The sequence below is a fragment of the Lonchura striata genome, chromosome 2 (assembly GCF_050655825.1).
Source record: "Lonchura striata isolate lonStrDom1 chromosome 2, ASM5065582v1, whole genome shotgun sequence".
Taxonomy (NCBI): Eukaryota; Metazoa; Chordata; class Aves; order Passeriformes; family Estrildidae; genus Lonchura; species Lonchura striata.
Window position 1 is genome coordinate 107,544,005 of NC_140704.1, and position 12,387 is coordinate 107,556,391.

Genomic DNA, 12,387 nt, shown 5'->3' on the forward strand with positions numbered 1-12,387 from the left:
GCCAAAAAATTAAAAATAAAAAAAAAAAAGAAAAAAGCTCTAGGTTAGGTGTGTCCCATGCATATCTGTTCTTTTACAGCCTGGTGAGCTGAGTGATACATTTTTGTTTTACTTTTGGTGTTGTCAGCAATTGTCTCTGTCCATAGAAATCTGAAAGGTTTGTATAAACAAAGCAAGTATTATTAAATCCCATTAAAAATGAGAATATAAGCAAACTACATAAGGCTTGGACCAGTAAAGGTCAGATGCAGTTGAATGTATGCTTTTTCTCTAATTCTATGGAGAAGAGTCCTTTCACAGAGTATTAAAAGGTCAAGATCATCATGCTGCATCACTGATACTGTTAAATTCACTGGTCTTGCTGCACCTCTGAGTGTGTACATGCATAATAGACTATAGGCAAATAGTGCTATGCTGGTCTGCTTGGGTTGGAAAGTTTCAGCTCTAGTGTGAGGATGAGATCTGCATGGCAATCAGGGGAGAAGAGGAGAGCCTGAGAGCACTGCATTGGAGTAAGAGCTGCTGGAAGTTTATTCCTTATGGCATTGCATGAACGAGAAGGCTCCTTAAGCTGCTGGCATGCTGTAGACCTTCCTGCTGCAGCAGGGAACATGACACACATCGGGAAACATTAAAAATACACTGGTTCTGTTTTATCAGACAGTACAGCCCCGGCCTCTCCCCTTACTAATTGCCTGCAGTCACATCCCTCTGTTAGTGGTGCAGCTGATGGCCTTTTCTCCCCAAAGGCTTCCCCATAGGACGAGGATCTCGTCGGATGCGCATCAGGAGCTCATCCCATGGGAGCCCGCTGCTGCGGTGGGCAGGTTTAGCCTTGAGGAGGAGCAGCGGGGGAGGGGGGGCGCAGGGTGTGGCACCCATCCCCAGCCCCCCCTGCGCCTCAGCCTCGGCAGCTCCTCGCTGGCTAGGGCTGTGTCTATCTGCTGGAGAGCTGCACCAAAACTGCTGGAGAGGGCTGGTTTTGGGTTGGGGTTTTGTTCTCTCTTCCAAGAAGGAGCAAGTGAAGGTGAAGTTGCAACTTACGTAATTTTTCATTTAATCAGGATGAAATCTTTTATTGTCTGTAGTGGAAACCTGCTGAATATTTACTCTTTAATGATAAATAATTGTTATTCAGAAATTTTTCTTTGAAATCCAGGAAGGGGTAGGTAATAGTAGATTTGTCCCACAGCAACATGGTCGCACCTATGTTTGTTATGTTTGTTGTTTGATGCATGGTTGTGAGTTCCGTGGGGGTTATGCATGGCTGTTTTCTTAAAATATGTAAAATGTCACGGGTTTTTTATTTCAGGCATGATTTTGAATTAACAGAAAGTTCTTGAAATGTGTTAAATGTGTTATTCACGGTGGGTGACATTCAGACTTGTTTCATGGTAATCTCATGTACCAGTAAATGACTGCTTGTTGTCTGAGGGAAACGTCAAACCATTTGTAAGTGGTTATAAAAGGCTTCTTGTCTCTTATGAGTCGAACCATCAGCTTTATTTCTTGGGCTATGGCATTTTCAACACAAAAGTGTGAAACTATGTGACTTTGTACTTCAAAATACATCCTTGGCTGAGAATCTGTGTGTAGACAGTGCATGTTTAACATAAGTTGGACTTTGAAAACAAAGGGTCAGTCTATGCAGGGAGGGCTGTTGTGAGTCTGCAGGATTGTGTTTTTTTCAATCTGTACAGCATGGCCCTAGGATTTTGTGGTTTAGCATCTTATTTATCACATTTTTACAGGAAATATGTCTGCAGGGTTTGAATGTTCAAAGTGTTTTGTTCAAACAAAATTTCTCTCTAATCAAGTGAGTATAAATGGATGTATATAACTGAAAAATATGATTGCTGTCAACTAAGCTGAAAATTAGACTGAAAAAGTGTTTATTCTGGATGATGAATTGTTTCTATTTTGTACAAAAGTTGTACAGCATAAGAGTGTTACCCAGAACTAGACTTAAATAAGCATCACTAAGCAGTTTGAGTCAGTAGCATAAAGGAAGTCTTTAAAAGAGATGATCCACTCATGAAGAAGAATGATAGATTAGCTAGCTTTTACAGCATGTTTATCTAAATTTTCAGTCTTGAGTATTAGCCATTTATAATGGCTGGGTCCGTTATAAATGGTCCAAGTCTAAATGAGTATATGGACACAGCACTGGTACTCTCAATAGCTGGCTTAAAACAAACACCCAAAGAGAAAGGCTTGTTTTCTTTGGGAAGATCTCTATTTCTTAAAGGGAACAGCCCAGGTAGTAGAAGAGGACCATGAGCACTTTCTGTGACTTCAGTAAGAGAAAACCTACGTGCCCTTTGCTCCCTTCCCTGTCACTCTCAATCATTTTCACCATCACCATCAGTGCAGAGGAAGCTTGAGAGGATTGCTGAGGACTGAGTACCTCTGGAAAAGCAGAAATGGGTCAGTATTTGGGACAACTGAGTTAATCTGAGACAGTGTGCTGTATAGACAATAAAATCAATATCTCCTGTACCCTTCCTGAGTATTTGATATAATACAATTTGAATAATTGTCAGCTTTTTGTCTCTGGAGGAAAATGAAATCTTTATATTTTACTTCATCTTTCTGTCAGCAGAGCTGGCTGTTTTTGTATAAAGTGGGTAAAAGCAAAAAGGAAATGATTATCTATTAAATCGTGAACCTATTCGCATCCTATGGGATGCAGTACATGAAAGAGTATTACATAAATGAAAGTTTTAAAAGTACACAGAACAAAAAAATAAAATGGGGAAGGCAGCTTTTCTACATAGACCTCATAAATTTTTATCCTTTCCTTTATATATTTTGGAAATACTTTGTATGCCACAGATAGAGACTCCTTTCCAGTGGCTTCACTATCTATCAAAACTGATCTGTTGGCAAGATGAGAAACAAAAGAAGTATGGAAATCTGCATGAGGATCACCCACCAGATGTTTGATCCCATTGAGAAAAGTCTTTCAGTTTAAAGGGTTAAAGAAGAATGTGGAAGCTGGGGACTCAGAGCATGTGTTGGGGATAAAGGGCTAGAATAAATGGAAAACACATGTGAATACAAAAAAAAAATCAGGAAGGGTAAGCGAATGTGAAGAAAAAAAAGCAGGATACAATTTTGAATACCTGCTCATGTGCGAGTATTTGTATGAAACAGATGTTTATTGGCAAATGGGACAGGAGGAAGCAGTCACAGCATTGCTCTATTAGGTGAGACTTGGAAGAAGAAAGCTCCTGTGTGGAATAGAGAGTGGTTGATGATTCTAAGTTAGGGCTATGTTAAAATTAGGACTACCAAAGTGTAGCATGTACCCATTGCCTGGCTTTTACGACAGGCTTTTTCCTAAAACAAGACTTTTTTGGGTTTTTTTTGTTCCCAGATGGGCTGCAGGTACCAAGTGAGTGAATAATTTGAGGTGGCAACAGCTGACCCTGGTGGGCTTTTGTTCGGAGCTCTGTTGACGAACAGTGAGATGTTCATGGGAAAGAGGCAGGGAAAACACCTGCAAGGCAAGACTAGGGCAAGCTGCACACTTAGGTTTTCTTCTGCTTTGTAGTTGTGTCCTGCTCCCCTAGTCAGGCTCTTGCCTATCGCTCCCCCTGCGTGTCCCCTTTCCCTGGCTGAAATCACTGGCTGGGTCCCCCTGTCTTTGGGCTCCTTGGTGGAATGCCTGCTGGAACCCAATCCTTTGGCACTCTCCGTTCTTCCCATCACCCAAGATAGTGGTCAAGTACCTGTGTAGCTTCTCTTCCTCCTCATCTGGGCTTTTTCCTTCATATTCCTCATCCTCAGAGCTTCATCCCTTGCAGCAGCTCAGTCACAGCACTCTCCACCTCCCTGGAAGAGGTGAGTAAATCCTGGGAGACAGTCACGTGCTGGGGTGCACCAGCAGCCCTTTTCCTGCTTGCAGGAGGTGACACCACTCATAGCATCCAGGGAACTTGACACTGCTGGTAGCAATGGAGCAGGAGGACTCCCTGGTGGTGGAGGCTGCTTTGTTTAGTCTTTATGAATCTGAGGGCAATTATGTGTAACACCTCCAGTTCCCTAGGAGGTACTGGCTGCAAATAAAATCTAGTTTAATAAGCCAGGAAATGTAAACAGGCTGTGAAGAACAGAAGAAGAAAAAAAAGAAAAAAATACGCCAGCTCTTCCAGACCTAGGAAACATATGTTTATACTAACTGAGGGACATGTTCTTGCACCCTGATTCATGTCGGGGAGTATCTTGGTCCACCAGTCTTCCCATGGAAATTGGTAAGCCTGGCTGTGAAGCAAGGCTCAATCTGGTTTAGGTGGAGGAATCAAGATCTGACCCAGCCAAATCGTAGCTTAGGTCAGGAAGCTGAAACCTTTCTAAGGACACTGAAAATTATTACTTCACCAGGTGCTCTGTATTTATCACTGTTTTCTTTCTATTAAATTACTGCTGTTGCAGAGCAACTGCTGGGGTAGACAGAGCTTAGCCCCTCTGCTCCCAGCATGGTGTGATTGCTGAAGGTGCCCCACAGATGCACTGGAGTCCATACATGGACATATGCATATATACAAAGAGAAACATCACTGCTTGCCTGTGAGAATTATTTGTGGCAAGAAATCTGATACCTCTTCTTTGTTTCTGGTAGTGGTTCCTAACCTTTCATATCAGCAAATACGAGGTTTGACAAAGACAGTGGGTGATGTATAAAAGTGTGTGCTCAGGAAATCAAGGTCTTTTAATTTGGCAAGATAGTCTTGATAGTCCAGGCACTGGTTGCACAGAGCCCTTTGTGTGCAGCATCTGGCACTGGCATTGGCTGGGGAGGTTGGGGAATGATGGGCAGCTGCTTTTTTGGAGGTCAGCAGGTCACTTTGTCTTGAAGCAGGCACAAAACACAGGTCTCACTTCCACTTGGGGGACTGGCCCAAGGCACAGTGGCTTCTTGTAAGTAGGTTTCTTAACTAATCATTTTTTAATGATCGCGCAGTTTGCTGACACCACCAAGCGGTTTGGTGTGGCTGACATGCTGGAGGGAGGGGATGGCATTCAGGGGGACCTTGACAGGCTTGAGAGGTGGGCCCGTGTGAACCTCTTGAAGTTCAGCAAGGTCAAGTGCAAGGCCCTGCACAGGGGTCAGACAAACCCAAGCTCAAATACAGGCTGAGAGCTGGATTGAGAGCCAGCCTGAGGAGAAATACTTGGAGGTGTTTGTGTTAGAGAAGCTCAACATGACATCAAGGCATGATTGCAGCTCAGAAAGCTAACAGCATCCTGGGTTCTGTCAAAAGCAGTGTGGCCAGCCAGCTGGGGAATGTGGTTCTCTTCACTCTGCTCTCATGAGACCTTACCTGGAATATTGCTTCCACCTGTGGGTCCCCAGCACAGGAAAAGTGTAGACCTGTTGGAGCAGATACAGAGGAGGGCCATGAATGTGATCAGAGGTCTGGAGCATCTCTGCTAGGAAGACAGACTAAAAGAGTTGGAGTTGTTCAGACTGCAGTAGAGGAGGCTCTGGGGAGACTACATTTGGACATTTCAGTTTAAGGGGGCTTACAGAAAAGATGGAGAGACTTTACACAAGCATGTAGTGTTAGGACAAGGTAGAATAGCCAGGTTTTCTAGAGAAGTTTTGGATGCCCCATGCCTGAAAGTCATAGAATCATAGAATATACTGAGTTGGAAGGCCCCATCAAGGACCATAAAATCCATCTCCAACTTGGGGTGTCCAGAACACGCCAAGATTCATACCGTGTACCTAAAAGCATTGCCAAAGGCCAAGTGTCAAGGCCAGGTTGGATGGGGCCTTAAGTAACTTGATCTAGTGGAAGGTGTCCCTGTCCTTGGCAGGGGGGTTGGAACTTGGTGAGATTTAAGGTCCCTTCCAACCTAAATTATTCTAGAATAAGGGCAGTATGTGGCTACTTTAACCATGTGTCTCACTAGGCAAGGGCTGTTGTAAAATCTCAAAAACAACACTGGATGGAAGAGCCCAGCTGTAGGATTGAAAGGTGAAGTGAGATGACAAGGGGCTTTTTTTAGCCTTGGAATTTAATTTGTCTTTTCTATTTCTTCTATCTTTCCCATTTAGATCATTCCAGAAGACTAAGGTTTTGGTCAATTATATGTGCTTAAAGAGAAACACTGTAATGTAGTTTCCACTGTACTGGAGCATTATTCTTGTACAGCTGGAGCTGGCAGCCTTTCATTCCCTTACCACCTCCTTTTTTTCTCCTAAAAATAGCAGCACACTACAGCAGTATTACAGGAGAGGCAGAAGAACGTTTCCTGAGCAACAATTTTTGCTGGATAGTGGTTGAGGTAGCATCAAGAGCAGATTTGGGGGAAGTTGGAGGAAGATATAAATAGGAGCAGAACAAAACGGGACAAAGATAAAATTGGTACAGAGAAGATGAGGCTGGTCATTGAAAAGGCTATGGATGGTGATGTTCACTGGGCTGTGTAACAGTCTGCCTGGGGAATTGGGAGAAACCTCAGCACTTGAATCATTTAGGAGTTGTCGAGACGGAGCACTCGGCAGCACTGTATGGGTAACAGACTCATGGTGCAGATAGGAGGCGTGGGTGACATGACCTAATTTTCGTCTCTGATTTCTATGATTTATTAAAGAGTTTTGCAGACTTTCTCTTAGCAGGCTTAGAGCTGGAATTTGAAGCATGGCAATTAGGAGGTTCCTTTAATACTGTGCCAGCACTGTCAGGGTTTCATCAGTTATTTGCAGGGGTAGTGTGCTAAGTGAAGAAAACAGAAGTTGGGGACAGGCTCTATGCCAGCTTGGACCTGGTATTGAGAGTGGTTTGCTTTCTGTGTTCAGTTCTGCCCTCAGTGCCACTACTAGTATTTGTGGATTATAATCACCTATTCATGGGCTATAGTAGATACTTTGGAAAAAAAAAACAACCAAACCCAAAAAACAAACCACCACCCACAGCCACTTCTTATGCCACCCTATTTAATGACACTCTCAAGAAATAGAGAATAGTTGGTTTGCCTCACTATCCTGATCTTCGGAATCCTTTTGTGCCTGGGTTGGAGAAGCAGAGCTAGCGGACAGTGCTTCTGCCCTCACTGGTTTTCCAACATAGGGAGAAAAGACAGCACCTACTTCCTTCATCAGTATATTTAAATATATTCAACCAGGCTTTCTGTCTGCATAAACAAGCTAAATATGCCACACAGTTATTGTGATGGTGAAATGCTGATATACTTCAAAGTATATATGAAAGAAATGCTGAAATTACTTGAAAGCTAAACGAAACATACTTGAAAAGCTGATCTTATGTTTCTAAGTGTTGGTGCTAAAGTTGTTATTTCTGATCTGTTAACTGTTGACCACAGCTCTTGTGAACCTCAACCACACAGAATTTCATGCTTCAGGTTTGAAAGTATTCTATCCTCACCTTCTACTTCTTTGACTTCTATTTCTTGACTTATTCTTCATTGTGTGAACCTGAAGTTTTTCTTACACTTGCACCATATATAAACTAGGAATATTTTTCTCTTTAGCTTCTCTGTCAGCATGATAATGCAGAGCAGTAAAGCCAGTCCTTTTCTCAGCCCTAGGGGACAGTGATTGAATTAAGGATGCAGAGTGAAGAATAAAAAAATTCCTTCTTTTTAAATTGTTACCAACTTTCCATTGCTGTGCTGTAGGAATAGACACAAAATGTCTGTTGTCAGTACAGGGCAAACTGCATGGTTTTGGGGTTACCCATGGGGTAAAAATGGTTACATTGACCATTTTACAATGGTTGCAGGATAGCAGCAGCTTCTGTAACAGCAATGTCTGTATTAAAGCAAACTCTTTACCTGGCTTTGGACTTCCTCCCTCTCAAGCACCAATGTTTTAACCTATCTGCTTTGTAGACACGATCGCTGTATTTTCCCCATCCTTTGTTGTTCTGAATCACCTTCCTTACCCCCAGTAGAGGATTGATTATTGCAATTTATTTTTCTGTTTCCCTGTGTTCCTGCATTTTCCATCATCTAAAGCGCCCCTTTCTAGCTCTAGCCAGTGTTTCTTCCAACTAAAAGCAAAATAGCTGGTATGAAAAAAGATGCCCTCCATGACCTTCTGATCCCATGATGTTGCTTTGAAGAACACCGTTGGTGTAGTTATGCCTCCTTCTTTAAACCAGTCTGTGGAAATCGATACGAGTGTTTGATATTTCCATAGATTCATAAGAAATCTTGCTGTGCTTTTTTTCCCTAAGTGAAAAAGTGCTGGCATGCACTAGAAGATGTGGCAACAAAACATCATATAAGAAATTTTCGAATTGCATAAGAAGATACCCATCACTCTCTGGCTTCCGAGCAGTTATAAAGGAATAAAACAGATATATTAACTACATACTGCATTGTGTACTTCACTGAAAATGCTTTGCCACCTTTCTTTAAAAGCACGCCAAGGTTATCATTGTTCCTAACCTGCAGAACTGTGAGTGTGCTTCCTTGATAGTGTCCTCTGTGCCTGGAATGTTGTTCTAAGAAGAAAAAGCTCTGCAGGACAGTATTTGGCAAACAGATCAAGGTCTCAGCCAAGGAAATACATTGTCTGTTCATTTTCTAAACAAAAGTAGCTCAGCTGAAAGCATGTGTTTTGTATCTGGTTTCCACTGGCTGTATTTTGATTTTGTAAAGTAGATGTGATATGCAATTATTTCTGCAAACGTGACATTGTTTAAAAAACACTAGTTGTTAAATATTTCTTAATTAAATGTTGGCTGCTGAGCCTGAAAGAAACTGTCCAGAAATGCAGAAGGGATAGCACAAACATTAACAAGAGTCTGAATAAGAGTTTACATAATGAATGGAATTATTTCCTACTTAAAAGCATACTGGAGATGTGGGCTGAGCAGAATTCACTCTTTGACAAATCTCATGTTTAAGCCCAACATTTCTACATTTCCAGGCTTTCTCCTGGCATTTAGTCTTCATTTTAATACATTTGATAGCCTACTCTTAACCTACTATTCTGAAGTTGTGTTGTATGGAAACCCCATTTTATTAACACTGTGGAAATTTTTAGAACTTTATTTCTTTCTCAATAGGAAACTATTGATCACTAATACTAGAGAGGCACAAAATTGGGACGTAAGAGTAGTGTATAGAATTGCTTAAGATAACAGTTCTGAAAAATGTATGATATCTTCCAGAACTGGGGTGACAAGGCACAATGACAAGTGCATTCCATTAGAAAAAGTTAATTCCTTGAAAACTTAGTATGAGCTTGGAATATTTCACAGACTCACCAAATAGGCTGAATTGGAAGGGACTTTCAAAGATCTTCAAGTGCAATTCCTGGCCCAATCATCACACCATGTGCCTGAGAGTATTGTCCAAACCCTCAAACTCTGCCAGGCTTACTGCTGTGACCACTTCCCTGGTGAGCCTATTCCAGTGCCCAAGCACCCTCTGGGTGAACCTTTTTTCTAATATCTAACTGAAACCTCCCCTGACACAACTTCAGGCCATTCCCTCAGGTCCCATCCCTGGCAAATGAAGTAGTGACTAGCAACAGATAAAGTTTTCATTCAGTTTCAAATAAAAAGCTGCTCTGACTCCTTAGTCCTCCCTGTCTGAGCCATAAGCACAGAACACACAGCTCTTTCCGGGTGCAGATAAGGCCTCAACTTCATTTCTGTCACCTTCCTTGCAAACCACAGCATTTCTTATCGGTGGACTTGTCCAAGGTCCTCCCTGCTTTGGAAAACAAAAGGTAGGATGTAGCAGTGGGGACAAGGACGAGGTCCTGGGTCCTCCTGGCTGTTGTCCTTGCAAGGAGCAGGACTTGACCCTGAGGTGCTGCAAGACATGGCTTCCCCTTCTCAGGGATGTTCTGTAGCAGCTCCTGGGGCTGGTGGCTGACTGCCTCCTCTGCTTGGTCTTTTGTCGTAGGCGCCGCCAAGATGAATAATTCAGTTTGTCAGGTGAAAATTTAAATTGCATCAGTCACACCTCTTCTAGAGTTATCCTGTGATTAAAAATGACAAATGGGTTTCAGTGAAACACTGTTTTCATATTCTTCTAACCTTTCAACACATACATATTTGAAGCTTAAAGAGTGTCACACGCACTCTTCGAAATCCATCTTTCAAATTATATGTTTAATGTAAGGAGGGAGAAAAGTTTCATCTGTAGTTTAGAAAGAACTGAAAGTGTATCCATTTTCACCTAAAATATTGACCTCTCTTGCCTTGCTGCTAGGAACAAAGCCATAGCTGTTCAGGCTTTGAATTTCTACACCTGTCTGGCATGATCTCTTTGCTGAGAAGTTATGCTTTTAGACTTGACAAAACCTGAATTATTAATCTGGTAGCCTACAAAATAGTCTTACAGTAGTTGATAAATCCTGCACAGTTATGGAAATCCATTAAAACCTTAATGTTGAATTGTTGATCTCAAGCAGGAGTTTAACATGGAAAACCAATGCACTCCTTTCCTGAAGGGGCACCACTTTGTTTAAATAGCTGGTAGCTTTCAGCAAGGTTGCAGCCTCATCCTCTATGAAACTAGCCTGCAGTTTCATAAACATGAAGGCTGTATCTTGGCACTCAATTTTCCTCTGCCACATGAGGCAAAAGGCAAAACCAAAGCATGCTGTGACTCCTGAACATGTTGAAGGAGACACTGAGGTAGCTGATCCTGAACATCCCTGAGTCTTCATCAGCAGGCTACAGGCTGTGGGCTGTCAGGACTGCCAGCTGGCACTTGCCAATCCTACTATGAATGGAGCCTGCTGGCTGTTTTCAGTGATGGTGCTTCAGCAGTCAAGCAGATGTTGCCTTCCTCTATAACAGATAGTATTTGGAGATACAGGCTCCCGGGTTTTGGTGTGCAGAGCTGCAGAGCTCTGGGAATGAGGATGATGTGTGCATCTCTCCAGCCTGCAGGTTTGGGTTGGGGAAACCTTTTGGGCTCAAAGGTTCAGCAGGTGTCCCAGACATTTGGGGCTTAGAAAAATAACAGCATCTTGTGGCTGTTTAGAGGGGGTTTTCTTGTAATGGATCTGAAGGGCTTGTGGATGATGAGTCTTTGAACCCCACAGTGTGTGTCCACTGGGTGTTACACTGCCTTCACTGCCTTTGTTCAGCTTCCTTGGAGTCTTGTTGTGTTACACTACCAAAAAATACAGCATTAGCTTCAGACTTCTTCTCCCTTTTTCAACTGTGAAGCCAGTAATTTTCTTATAAAATATCAAGTCCTCTTGAGCACTGCAAGAATATTTCCAGACGGAAATGTTGTCAACCAGCTCTTCTATTCAAATAATCTCTTACATGAATATGAAAAACACATTTTCAAGATTGAAGTGCTAACCCAAATTTACTGTTGAAATATCAGGTCTTTCATTATTTTAATTCAGGCTCCTGTTTAAACTTTGGACTTGAACCAAACAGCTTTGTAAATGCTGTGGTTATAGAGCTCTTTCTCGTATATTTTCCATATGAAATATGTAAGCACTTGCAGTGTTTATGCATCAGTTTTCAAGCTCTGCATTCCAGCTATTGGCACTATAAAAATGCATTAGTTTAATCATTAAGATAATACTAGTTGGCCATTTAATTTCCCTGGTAAAAGATGAGACAGTTTCTAAGTGAATGGAAGGTTTTTAGCCAAAAACTTGTAAGGATAAGAGGCTTTGATTCTAGTCCATGGTCTTGGAAATTGGAAAAAGAGCTTTTTAAGGACTACTTAGAAATAAATGATGGATATTGGTGCCATCTCTTAGTGTGGCAGCTGGAAAGTTTAATTATAGGCTGGGAAGTCAGTTAGGGATTAAGGAAAATGTTAGCAGAAGGGGTGAATGTTAATGACAGCTGTTTGCTGTAGGCTTCAGTGAGGCAAAAAACATACAGAACATAAGCATAGGGACAAACATATGCTGGCTTTGAATATTCAGAAACACCAGGCCTTTGTGCTTTGGCACGTGACACCAGTTTGCGTGAATTCATTTTACCATCTCGCAGTTGTGGAGGGTGGAGAAATTCTTTCTTTGAGTTTCAGAGTCCTCAGCACAGGGGAGCTTGTGTTCACAGTTGGAAAACAGCACCTGGGCCAGGGATAAATATAGACTGGTAGAGAAGCATGTACTCATATCCTCTTTAGGAGAGTGGAGTTGGCCTGATGGAAGGGGATCCATACAATGAAATGTTTGGGCTGAGGCCCTGACATGCCCATGCCTTGCACTGGCTTTGCTCTTGTCCCAGGCAGCACACTGCCTGTGCCTGTCTGTGAACTAAAACAAGTTAGAAAACTCATGGCACGGAGTGTAGGGGCTGTAAGCACATCGTACCTGCTGTTGCAGACCCACACATGCAGTTGGTGGGAAATTCCAAATCCTTTTGCTTTTGAAAGCGACACATTGGGAAGTAGTCCTGCATCTGCTCAGAG

General features: G+C 42.3%; 1 protein-coding gene across 28 annotated transcripts in view; it reads left to right on the forward strand.

Annotated features, from left to right (window-relative positions):
- The window catches only part of EPB41L3 (erythrocyte membrane protein band 4.1 like 3), a 139,677-nt gene that overhangs the window by 45,340 nt on the left and 81,950 nt on the right, over positions 1–12,387 (forward strand). Inside the window, exon 1 of one of the 28 annotated variants that reach the window (XM_085571952.1) lies at positions 902–1,027. The exons of the other annotated variants lie outside the window; for them this stretch is intronic. The gene's annotated coding sequence lies outside the window, so the exon portion shown is untranslated. Of the gene's footprint in view, positions 1–901; positions 1,028–12,387 lie in introns of those variants that run through there. 28 annotated transcript variants of the gene reach the window in all.